The sequence below is a fragment of the Phalacrocorax carbo genome, chromosome 14 (genome assembly GCF_963921805.1).
Source record: "Phalacrocorax carbo chromosome 14, bPhaCar2.1, whole genome shotgun sequence".
NCBI classification, from domain to species: domain Eukaryota; kingdom Metazoa; phylum Chordata; class Aves; order Suliformes; family Phalacrocoracidae; genus Phalacrocorax; species Phalacrocorax carbo.
In genome coordinates, this window is record NC_087526.1 from 4,723,781 (window position 1) to 4,735,725 (window position 11,945).

Below are 11,945 nucleotides of genomic sequence, written 5' to 3' on the forward strand. Positions count from 1 at the left end.
TGTGTCATATATATCTTAATCCTTGCTGATCTACTTAAAATTAGAGGATTACTGCCAAAATGATATGAACACTCCTACAAGGGATTTGAACGGCTCTGAACAAAAGTTATCTACAACTAGTTGTAAGAAAGACCCTTCTTTAGAAAAGTGATGCTGAATAGTCTTTTTAGTTCAATAATTATTGAGTCATCTGATTATTTGAATAATTGTAAGGATCAAAAACATGGAAAAATGTCTGCAGAATTAGGAGTTCGGCAAAACTCAGATGTTGAATCTCCTCTGTGCTCAATTAGAAAAGACTTTCTTCAAAAAGTAACTCCTATGTCATCTACTAGTAGGCTCTTTTTTTAAGGCCTATATTGAGAGTATGGTATGTCATCTGTTTTTTAACTACTGTATTTTGGAATGCAGCATGGGCATGCATTCCAAAAACTGCAATACTAAAAAATAAATATCAGAGAATCTGTTTTCTGAAGAACATGGCTATAAATGGTGAGACGGAGAACAACTCTTAGCCTCGCTAAAACACTCACAATTTTTGGAAGATGAACAAAATGGGATTATACCTGTCAGCTTTGTCAGTTAACTTGAGTACATCAATTTATTCTGTCTTTTCAGAAATAATACGAGAAAGCACTGAGAACTCTGACAGTTCATAGAAACTACTTGCTAAGCCAGTGGGGAATACCAGCACTGCAAAGATGGAATCTTTCACAGGTAGCGATCCGGATAACAAACTCTTCTCTTTGGCAGTTGTGAATATAAGAACAAAATAAATTATAACACATATCCCAAACAACAAAGCTTGTAGAATCTAAACAGTTAAAGAAACTGTTAAGAAAAAGATTATTTTTTTCCAATACTTTATTGTTGCTGTATTTATTTCCCAAGGGAAAAATGTGAAAATACCTTGTAATTGCTTGTCCTGGAAATAACTGATATTCCTTTTCACTTGACTCAAATCTACTTAAATATTTCCAGATTTTGGCACATTTATTTCTTACTAGTAGAGGGGCTGTCAATATTTTGAAGGAAAAACTTATTTTGTGTGTTGACAGAAGCTGGCCCGTTACATATCCTGAAAGCAGAATGCCATCAAGTTTCTCACGACTGAGAGTTTTCCTGTGAGTTTCCATAGCATTGGCCTATGAGCTGTGCCAGCCCCAACAGCTCCTCATTTCTGGGACTGCATTCTCGACTGCCGACAGTGATGTCTGTGCCCAGAGCAGAGCGAGTTCTAGTTTGAAACCCTTTTTTGGGGGTGGAGATTTGATGGACTAATTTTAATGTTCTTTAAGCCAATTTCAAGAACACATTCTTTAGTAGTTTGGTTTAGGAAAGAAAAAGTGTCTAAGGGGTCAAATTCAAGGCTAAATTAGAAGCACATAACAAAAACATTACTCCATTTAGACTATGATAAGAATATTGCTGAAGTATCGTTGCTTCACCAGCCTTACAAGGGAGAATTAGCTGGTTTCAAAACTGACAAGTCTCTGAGTAGTTTTTGTTTTCCTGCTTCCCTGAAGCTCAGTAGGGCTACTTGAATTTTACCACTGAATTCATTATGTTTGGATGTTTCTTTATACATGTTAAAATGCTGTCTCTGTTTGATATCTTTTCAGTTTTTCAGTGTTAGGAAATGTTCCCATTACAAGCCATAAAAACTAGTATTTTGTGTAGGAATAAAGAGGTAGGATTAACAAAAAAAGGTAAAGAGATAAAAGATAAAGATAGAACATGTGCCTTTACAGTCTTAAAATGCAGTAACTAAACAGTATAATCAATATAATTAGCCAGAAAACTATTTACATCTGACAAGTTAAGTCATGGATGACCACTACCTCAAATAACAGCTTGTAATTGTGTCACAGATTCTCCAATGGCTTTATTCAAGAAAACGAAGACATAGTTATGCCCACAGAACTCTAGTGAAATAAGTCAGTAGTAGTATCTCAGATGTTGCAAATTGGAAAATGTTGAGGAGATTTTCTCAAGGCTCTAGGATCAGCTAAGGACTCAATTCCCAGGGAAAATATAGTGGGAGTTGAGCTTCCAACTCACATTTATCTTTTTCAAGATTGGTTTTAGATAGCTTTTCCAAGACAAATGAATGGTTTCTCTGTGATCAAAATTTAAGAATTCTCAGGTCCCAGTTCAGCCAGCTAAGCCACATTTTCTCACTGAACTTTCTTATGCTCTTTCTTTCATATCCATGCATGTGTGCATGTAGGAAGCATGTGCAAAGGCGTCTTTGCACAGAACACATGGCTTAAAAATTTGCTTTCCTGAAGTAGTTTTACTAATGATTGTTGGGGTGGACAAAACATCTTTTTCTCCAGACCCCTGCAGATGCTAGAAATTTGGAAAGGTAGGTAATTTTTGAAAGGGCACTGTAATTTTAATATACATTTAGTTCTAATGCTGTATTTTTAATTTGGAGCAGCCTTGAGGTGTTTATTAAATTGCTAAATACTTCAGAGACTTAGTTTTTATTAAAATGAATCCGGAAAGAACAGTTTAGTAACGGATCTTTACAAACACAATAATTGCAATATATAACGTGAGGACAGCTGTTGAGTGTTTCCATAACAGCACACATCTACAGTAAGGTCCACAGTGACACAGGATACTGTTTCTATGGTAACAGAATGTCTTAGCCTCAAGGAGGCACAGAAATCCATTATGAAAAGCAGGAACTAGTATTTTAGATCAAAGGGACTTCCTTGTTTATACTTATCTGTGTCTACCCCCTCGTTGTCACCTGTTTCTTATACCTAGATTGTAAGCTTTTTAGGTTGGTGACTCCCTTCAGCTTGGTTTTCTAAACAAATAGGTGCTGTCTACTCATTCTGTCTGTCCTCCTTTTACAACTTTTTGAACTGTTGGCTGATTTTAATGAAGTCAGACTGTGGGACTGCTATATGTCTACTGACTGGGACTCCGTAGGCACAGTGCAGAAACCCAGCGCGGTGCCACCACTGGTAGGAAGTCCATAGGGTGAATTCAGTTGCTTTCTGTTTGACCTGCTGCTTGCCCAGGCAGCCACAACTGGGGATGCCTCCTAAACAGGGGATATGGGACAAGCTGTGCTGGGCCTGAGCACAGGAGGTACTGGAGATACTGGAAAGGAAGGGTGAGGGTATAGAATATGCATTTATGGTGCTTTGTAGACACTTCAATTAGGCAAACAAATAAATTAGAAGCATTAGAAGATTGCATGGTAACAATTTCAGCATGGTGGGAGTGTGTATACAGACACAGACAGACAGACACACAGATCAGCCTTTCTAGGAGTTTCAGTTTTTGCCTTCAGAAAATGTGAGATATGCCCCTCCTAAGTAATACCAGTTCTTAGCAACACTGGTGCTCTCCATTCTTTGTGCTTTTTCCATGTGCCTGTATCCAGAGTGTGCTAGATATCTGGGCTCTAAAGATCCTCCCAGATTATTCTTCTGGGATCAAATTTACAAAGGATCGGGAATATGTTAGATGTTGCGCTTAACAGCTAGCAGATTCACAATAGAACCTCCACACTTCTTTGCAGATGCCCATTGGAAAGTAAAACTAATACAACTAAAAAGCATACTATTTTCAGTAATTTCAGCTCATATTCTGTGCCAAGATGAAGGCATTTGGGGACAGATGTTTGGAAATTCAGCTTGTGCCAGATAGATGTTCATTCAGTACAGACACGGTCAGGGAAACTTCCAATTGAAAGTTAACTGTCACATTTCATCGTGGTTATTTAAGGAATCTTTAGGAACTTGTAACAGAAGAACAAACACGCTAAATACCCACAGTTTTGCATAGAACTTATTAGCATGGACAGAAATCCACACTTAAATATCACAACAGATTGTCCATTCCTGTTAAGAACTCAACGACTTAAGTTAGAGTACCATGTACAGGGTCTGAATCTGGGTGCAGTGAGTGGATGCAGAAGACTCTTCTTAGCACATACCCAGTGTTTCAGGACAAGGAGACAACAAATGTTAGTAGCTGAAAAACTGCTGATACAGTTTTGCTGTCTGCTTTTGAAAATCGGAGCCTTTAACGGTGTCAATAAATTACAAAAAGTCATGGTAAACCAATTACTGCTATTTTAAAACACTGAGGTTCCTTTGTAGCTATGGAAACAAAAATGCAGACATTAATGAGCAAGGGGGAAAAAAAACCCTGGTGTTTCCTTGACAACAGATAAAAGCATAGCTCCATGAAACCCAAAGGAGAGAATGACAGAAATACCTTTTACCATGACATACAACTGAAATACATGTCCAGTGCAATAATATACTTCACTCTGCCAGGAAGCTACAAGTACTCTTTTCATACGACCACTTCCCCTCTTTGTATTGAAGTTATCCAGTAGCGTGAGGGATTCTGTATGTGTTTCACTGATCACCTTCACGAGGGTAAGAATTAAAATGGCATGCTAAAGCCTGTGATAAGAACCGGCATGCTTTTGTGGCATGCATGGAGCAGATGAGTGTTGCATATAGCATGTTGCGAGAACAGGCATGAGACATAAACAGTAGGTGCCAGCCCTGAGACTGACGTAGTGCTATGCAGCGTGGATGTGACGAGTGCGCTCTACAGAAAGCTAACCGTGGGCAGAGCGGACACTACTATTTCACACCCAGGTGTTGAAGAGCAGTTGTTCCCTGGAGTGCATCGTAAATTCTGTGCATATATATATATATATGTAGTACCTCTTTTCCCAGTGAAAAACTGTATAAATATTTGGCAAGATTATGTCACAGGAAGGGATACAAGGAGCGTACAACTTTAATTATTATCACTTGAAATTTAGCTGGCAGCTCCGACACTATCCAAAAATATTTTTGTCAGAGGAACTCAACAGTTTCCAAAGACAACGAAATAAGAGGGGAAGTTTGATAGAGGTAAATAAGAAGACACCAGTAAGATTAAAGGGCTATTTTTCAGTGGATAGCATACAGCATAATAGGATTATTGATATGGAGCATAATTTAATAAAATTAATAAATAGAAGAGTTAATTGGCAAATTTCCCATAGGCGTTTTGGAAGACCTCAATCTTCAGAAAAAGGTCTTCCTTCAACTCTATCCAGCTTATGGCATTAGGAGCATCCCTTCATGGTGGGAAGGAAAGTATGTCAATCAGTTCAAAATCCTAAACTCTTGTGTCTCTAGCAATAAAGAGCTGGATACGAAGCTACAAGAATATAGGGTTTCCTTGGCAACAAGTTCAGAAAAAACACAACTACCTAAAAGCTTATGGAGAAGATGAAAAATATATAGTTGAGTTGGCTGAATAGTGTGGAACATGAGTTTACCTGTGTGACTGGTACTGGTCTGGGGCCATGGTGATGGGAATGCTGTGTTTCTACAGTTCTAGTTATTGATGCTTCCTTTTACTGTTTTCGACACTGATCTGAAAGTTGGTTCAAATGATCAATGACGCTGTCATATTCTAACCTCATTTTCTGCGAAGTACGTTTACGTTAGTGTAGCTGATGGTTTTTAGAACATTTCTGAATACTGTCAGATGTTCTGAAGTTATCTGGTTTTCTATGACAAATAAGAAACAGATGGAAAAATTAGTATGACTATACTACTATACTCTAGGTCATGCATGTGTGAAAGGCAGCTAACCTTGCTGACTTTTTGAGTTGAAAGAACTGTTCCTTTGAAAGCTACTTTGCTTTTAAGTGTATCATAATTGTAATTACTCGTATTTATGATGTGATATACCTGAAATTACTATGGCTCATTACTCCAGCAATCAAAAAGACCTGGAAATACCCTTCCTATTCTTCCTGCGAAACGTCTATTTTGTAGAAAGGCACCATAACATCCTCCACTTTTTAACCTCTTAACTGTCAGCAAAAGAGTGACTTGAGCGAGGAGGAGTAATTGGAGCTCTCTTCATTACTGCCCTATCACCTGGTACTTCAGAGACAAAGCTAGTCTCACACATCTGCTTTTTCTCTCAGATGTCTATGTTTTTTTCTTGGGCTGTAGGCTGTCCTTGTGAATTAATCCATAAAACAATCCTTCACCAGACCTGCTCATGCTGAACTAATACTCAAAAAACCCAAACCAAATAAAACCCCAAATCAACCCTCTATGATGATTCAGCATTTAGAGCCTTACCTAAAACACATTAAATCTAAGTTTGGAAAAAAGGCCTGTGGGATTTTAATGGAAGATGGTTTGAGGCTAGTGGGGTTTTTTTCTTTTTTTTTTCTTTTTTTCTTTTTTTTTCTTTTTTCTTTTTCCTGTGGGTGAGTGTCTACATGCACAGCCCTGCTGTTGGCTTGTGAAAATAACCCAAGCACTTTAAAGAAGAATTTCAATTCTCAGTGAAACACTTGCGTTGTATGCACAACCAGCTGAACCTTTTCATTTTTGTGATTGCCTTAGCATTTTCTCAGCAGCCCTTGAGTCGTTTCCCTATGGGATCTATTACTTTTGCCTCGTGTTTTAGTTTTTTCTCTTGTACTGGCTTTTCTTTGGCAAGTAGACCTGTGTTTGCTTCTAATGAAGCTGTGTCTCTCCCTTTTGCTGTTCAAGCACGTTTTTGTCCTCAAGTTCTTTTCTCTTGGACTTTTTTTTGTATGGTCTGACCAATATGTGAATCTCGCACTCCTCTTTAGGGTGGCGGTTCTTGATGTCTTGACAAAATATGAAAGAATGCCATATGAATCTTAGTAGTTGTTATGCAGTATTGATATGAAGGTAATAGGTGGCTGTCCAATTTACTAGAATGCCTTAATTACTCTTGCTGTCAATATTTATTTGTACTCATTTTTTTCCCAGATTTTTAATACTTGCTTTAAAAGATTCTGTCAATATACAGAGCTGTGATCTTTGGGGAAAAAATAATCATGTTATGTACCATGGTGGAACTGTGCCTTTGGTCAAATGAAAGTTGTATAGGCAACCACAATTTCTGTACATCCAAACTTAAAGAGTTCACATCTACAGAAGAAATATTGCTATTTGTGATAACCAGTAGCAATATTATGTAACAATTCTTCATGGTGATTAGTCCTCAGAGGAGGATTAGGTGCATTTAGACACTCTATCTGCAGCAAAGTGACCAAAACAATGGCAGAACTGATCCACACTGCAGTGACTTGGAAATGAGTCCAGTACAGAGTCGCAATACATAGTTGTCCATCACATACTGAGGCAAAGGTGAGCAACATGTACCTTTCAGAGTTGCAGCTTCAGGCTATATATTTTGTTACTACACTTTTCAAACTGGGTCAAGAAAATTGTAATTAGTATGTTTTTTAAAAATACGAGTTATAGTAAAAGATTCAAATGATACTACTCATTAATAATGCACAGTGTTTAACTGGGAAAAAGCGTCTTCATTGAGCAGACAGTACACAGATTAATTCACAGTTTAGAGAAAGACAAAGTGATAAAAAATGTAAAAAAATCTGTCTTTTTTAGTCCTTTACACACAAAAATTTACATTGCTAGGAAAATCACCAGTTTTACTGAATGATTTAAGCAATTTCAGTTTGCAGTCTACATCATGTTGCACTCAGACTGCAGGAATGCAACCCTGCTGGGAGCCATATTTCTTTCCCTCTAAACATGCACTTTTCTGTATCAGCTGAGACCACAGACATTTCTCTGGCAAAATTTTCCTGGAGCTGACCACAGCTGTTAGTTGATACATGAAAGAATAATTTAAGCTTCTACTGTGGCTAGTAGACAGACCCCACTTAATACCAAGTCAGCCCGTAATTCTGCGTATTAGCAGCGATATCTCTTCGACAATTTTACCAGATAGATATAGACTTGAAGATTGTTTTTCATTCGGTGTGGTGCGACTCATTGTTTAACGACCTCTATCAGATTCTTTGTTAGAGGTTGGGATTAGTAGTCTCTTTTATATCCAGTAGTTACAACAAACATTCAAGCCTGTTTTCGATCCGATTTGGATCAGTAAGCCTGACGCATCGCTACACTACTGAACAAACATGGGCTGCCAGGATGACCCTTTTTTCCTTGGCTGTGTTTTGTGGAATATTCAAGGGAATATCACGGTCTGAGATTTCCTACCTGGCCGGTTGTGGAGTGGCTGCTGTGACTATGGTAGCATGCTACTTGGTGCTACCAAGATTTGCGTACCTATTTAGCATGTTCAAAGGCAGAAATACAGGTGTCCTGTGAAGACTTTTGCAGTGGAAAAATGGATGCTTTTTGGAATATGGGCTCTTGTAGGTTAATTAAAAAATAGCAGCAAAAACCATAACAAAATGTTCACACTACGTAAAATCAAATATCTTCCTAGAAATTGACCTTTTTTAATTTAGAGACTGAAGAAGAAACTTGACTGGATTACATCAGTTAAATTAAAAAAACCAAACCAAACCAAACCAACCCAACCCAACAAACAAACCTTAGAGAAAGATAAAAGAAAAAAAAAGTAATAATTTTTCATTCGTGCCTGATTGGGTTGTGTTTTTTTTTTTTTTAACTGTTTGCAAATCTTCAGTGTAATGGTTTGAAACCCAGTCGTGTCATTTCTTTACGCCCACACACAGAGCTGCAGTAGTGCAGACACTGTAGCAGGCAAACCATATTACCAGCATCGGCCATTAAAACTCTTCCCACACCAAGCGTGGGCTGTCTTCACCCCCTCCTCTCTTTGCACACACCCCACCACCCACCCTTCAATTTTCAAATGCTTAAAAAAAAGAGAAGAGAAAGACACTGAAAAAAGAAAACAGGATGCTTCGTTTCAACGCTATTCCAGAGAGACCTGAACCTCTCCACCTGCCTGTGAATTGGCCACCTAAAGGTTAGCAAGTGTTTTGTTATCATTTTATATAGACAGAGATGTAATTAAATCCTAGATTGTGAGACAGAAATTTTAAAGTTAGCATTTTTTTAATGTGATGGTTCTTTCACTCAGCAGTGAGAAAGATTCTTTCCTAAATCACAAAGCATTTCAGTACTGGCCCCACTTCTGTTTTTAAGAGGGCTTTAATCAGTATTTTTTCATCATTTAGTCTAAACTCCTAAACTTTAAAAGATGGATTAGGTTTATTATTTTTCTGTTAAAGCAACCTGTTGATTACAGGCTGCTGACTAGAGGTTGTTAACTCTTTCCTAACAAGGGAAATGCACAGGAGTGAATTTGATGGAAGGACAAAAGAATGGAAATCCTTTGAGGTTTTTTAGACTTTTTAAGCACTAACAATCCTATTTTTTTCATTGTTAAGCCACCAACAGTGTTACAAAACCGACAGATGTGTTAGATATGTTTCTTTTTAGAAAGAAGTAGTCTAAATTTAAAATAGACACATATAGTAAACTAGAAAGACTGGACCTGAGAAAAGTAGTAGCATAAGAAACAGAAAAGGAAATATTTGATACAAATTACATGAGGAGATCAAAAAGGCCAACACAATGTTTACTTACACACTAAAGTACATTTTAACTAACAATATTCTTATTGATTTAAGCCCCTTGAATGTTTTCATTTATGGCTATTCAAGATAAGGGGAATCAAAAAAGATAGAAAATTATATTTAATAATGATCAAAACAGTTGGTGCTATTCTAGAACAAAGGAAAGGTATTGCAGGTCACATTCCTCTTAAAAGATTTTAATACTGTATTCTGGTATAGTGTTTACAAAAATAAAAAGAATAAAACAATTTCACTGATATTACACAGTCGTGGAAGTACAGTGTCAAAAATATTTGTCAGGATGTGGTACAAGACATTCAAAGTTCGATCAGTGCTTTTTCTAGTTGCTTTGTACTATTATAACATATGAAGTAGGGCAAAACTTCAGAAGCAATGACTTCTCAACAAGTAGCAAGATTTCCCAAAGTCGGGATGTGAGCGAGAAATGTTCTCATTCATATATTATGAGGGTTTCAGATGATTAGGGAATTACACATTTTTCATCCTGATTCTGCAGGGGACTGGGGCTCTCGGCTTTGTTAGGAAGGTTATAAGCAATCTGCACACTGCCGTTGGAACTTGCAGTCTCGTAAGATCAGATACATCCCTTAAGAACAAGTGAAAAGGTGAAGTCAGTACTTCTGTTATGAGACATTTCAAGGTATAAAGTCAAACTGAGAAAAGAGAAAAGGCAAAAATAGTTTTAAAGTAAAACAAGATTAACAGTAATTTCTGGGCTGATCAGGAAACATATCAGTTTTGGTTTGCTGGTTTGACTTGAGGTCTAGAAAGGGCCAGAAGTAGGTTACACTCATAAACTTCTTTTCCGTCAAGCAAGTGGTGTTTAAAGTACCTGCACAAAATTTATTTCAGACCCTACGATTCACTATTACTTTGTTATACTAATATTTAAGTAGACGTTTTGTCTAGTCAATCAAGGGAGTTCTACACAAACATTGGCACCTTGTGCTGGCCGTCAGTGGCAGGCTAGCAACTGGAAATGGTAATTCCAGTATCTGTATCTTCTGCTGACAGTAAGATTGTGTGCTGTCCTCAGCGTCATTGTCCTCATAAGAAAACCGATAGCTAACAGTCCTATAAGATACTTTCTCTTCGTTTAGGTTTGTAAAATACTTTAAAACATGTAGTTCATAGGATCTCTGAAATCTATTTCCTTATTAGTATAGAAAGCATGCTTACTGCTACTGTCACTCGATCACATCTTTGACTAAAGTCCTGGAGGTGTCTTTGAAGGATACAGGGTTTTAGACACCTGGGAAGGAGCCCTTTCTGCAGGTGCTTGGAACCTAGAAGTACACAGCATGGGTATGTGGGTATGTGGGTTTGTGTCCTCAAGTCCTGATTAAGACATGAAACAGAGCACCACGTCCTCCCTGCTGGGTAGTACCTGGCAGTAGGCTTGGCTTTATACACAGTTAAACAGATATTTTGCCATGTATTGAGCCAACTGGGTTTCTCTGAGCAGGATAATGTTTTGAACTTAAATTAATACAAGTAATCTTGCATAGAGGTTCCATCTTAGGAAGTGAGACCCAAAAATAGATTGGGTAAAAAGAGAAAACAAAAATCACTTAATTTCAAATAGAACTAATGCAGTGTGATACTGGTCCTCTGGATTAAGTGTACGGTTCAAAATACTTCTAGCCATTACAGCAATATGTTCACCCATATAAAGGGGAGAAATCACAGGATGCTGTGGAGTCAGTCTGATTCCAGAGTCACTTATTCAAGATTATTCAAGCCTCTCAGGATAAGAAGTTTGCAGTTTTATCATTTAGAATCTGATATGTTACTGAGTGTTCTAAATAATGAATTTTAAAAGCTTACATATGTTTCAGAGTTGTTACTAGTCCCGCCATACTGCTGGAATTATTAGTACTGTTTAAAATAAATATCCCTTTTAAGTAAGTTCATCTTAAAATAACAATAATAGTCTCAAAGTGGAACAAAATATAACAGACTTCACATATGTGATAAAACTGAAGAGAAACTGATTTTGGCTGATTATGTAAAATGCCCGTAATCATCTGTTTGTATGATTCGATTCATGCCAGTGTTCTATTATAAGATATGCATCTTTTTTTCGTCTGTTAGTTTGTTGACTGTAGCATGCAATAAGCCTCCAGATCTCACTTATATGTGAAAATCCATTCCTTTAGGAAAGTATCTCCCAGCAGAACTGAAACTAGTTGCTGTGATGTAATTCTGTCCATATGGACAGAATGAGTCTGTAGATCAGAAGCATGAGTCATTGTAAAGCAATTCACAGTGTCAAGTAGTTTTCTAGATTCACTGATTTTAAGCGTGCTCCCGTTACCAATTACTGGGAGCATTTCAGGGTATAACAGAAACTAGAAGGATTTAAAGCAATACTAGGCCCTGTTAAGAACTTTTTTGCCCCCTGAATAACTGACAGGCAAGAAAGATGGGGAGAAGAAGACAAATATTTCTCCGCCTCCAGAAACAAACTGAAAGCAATCCAAACAACATGCAAAACTCTCCAAAA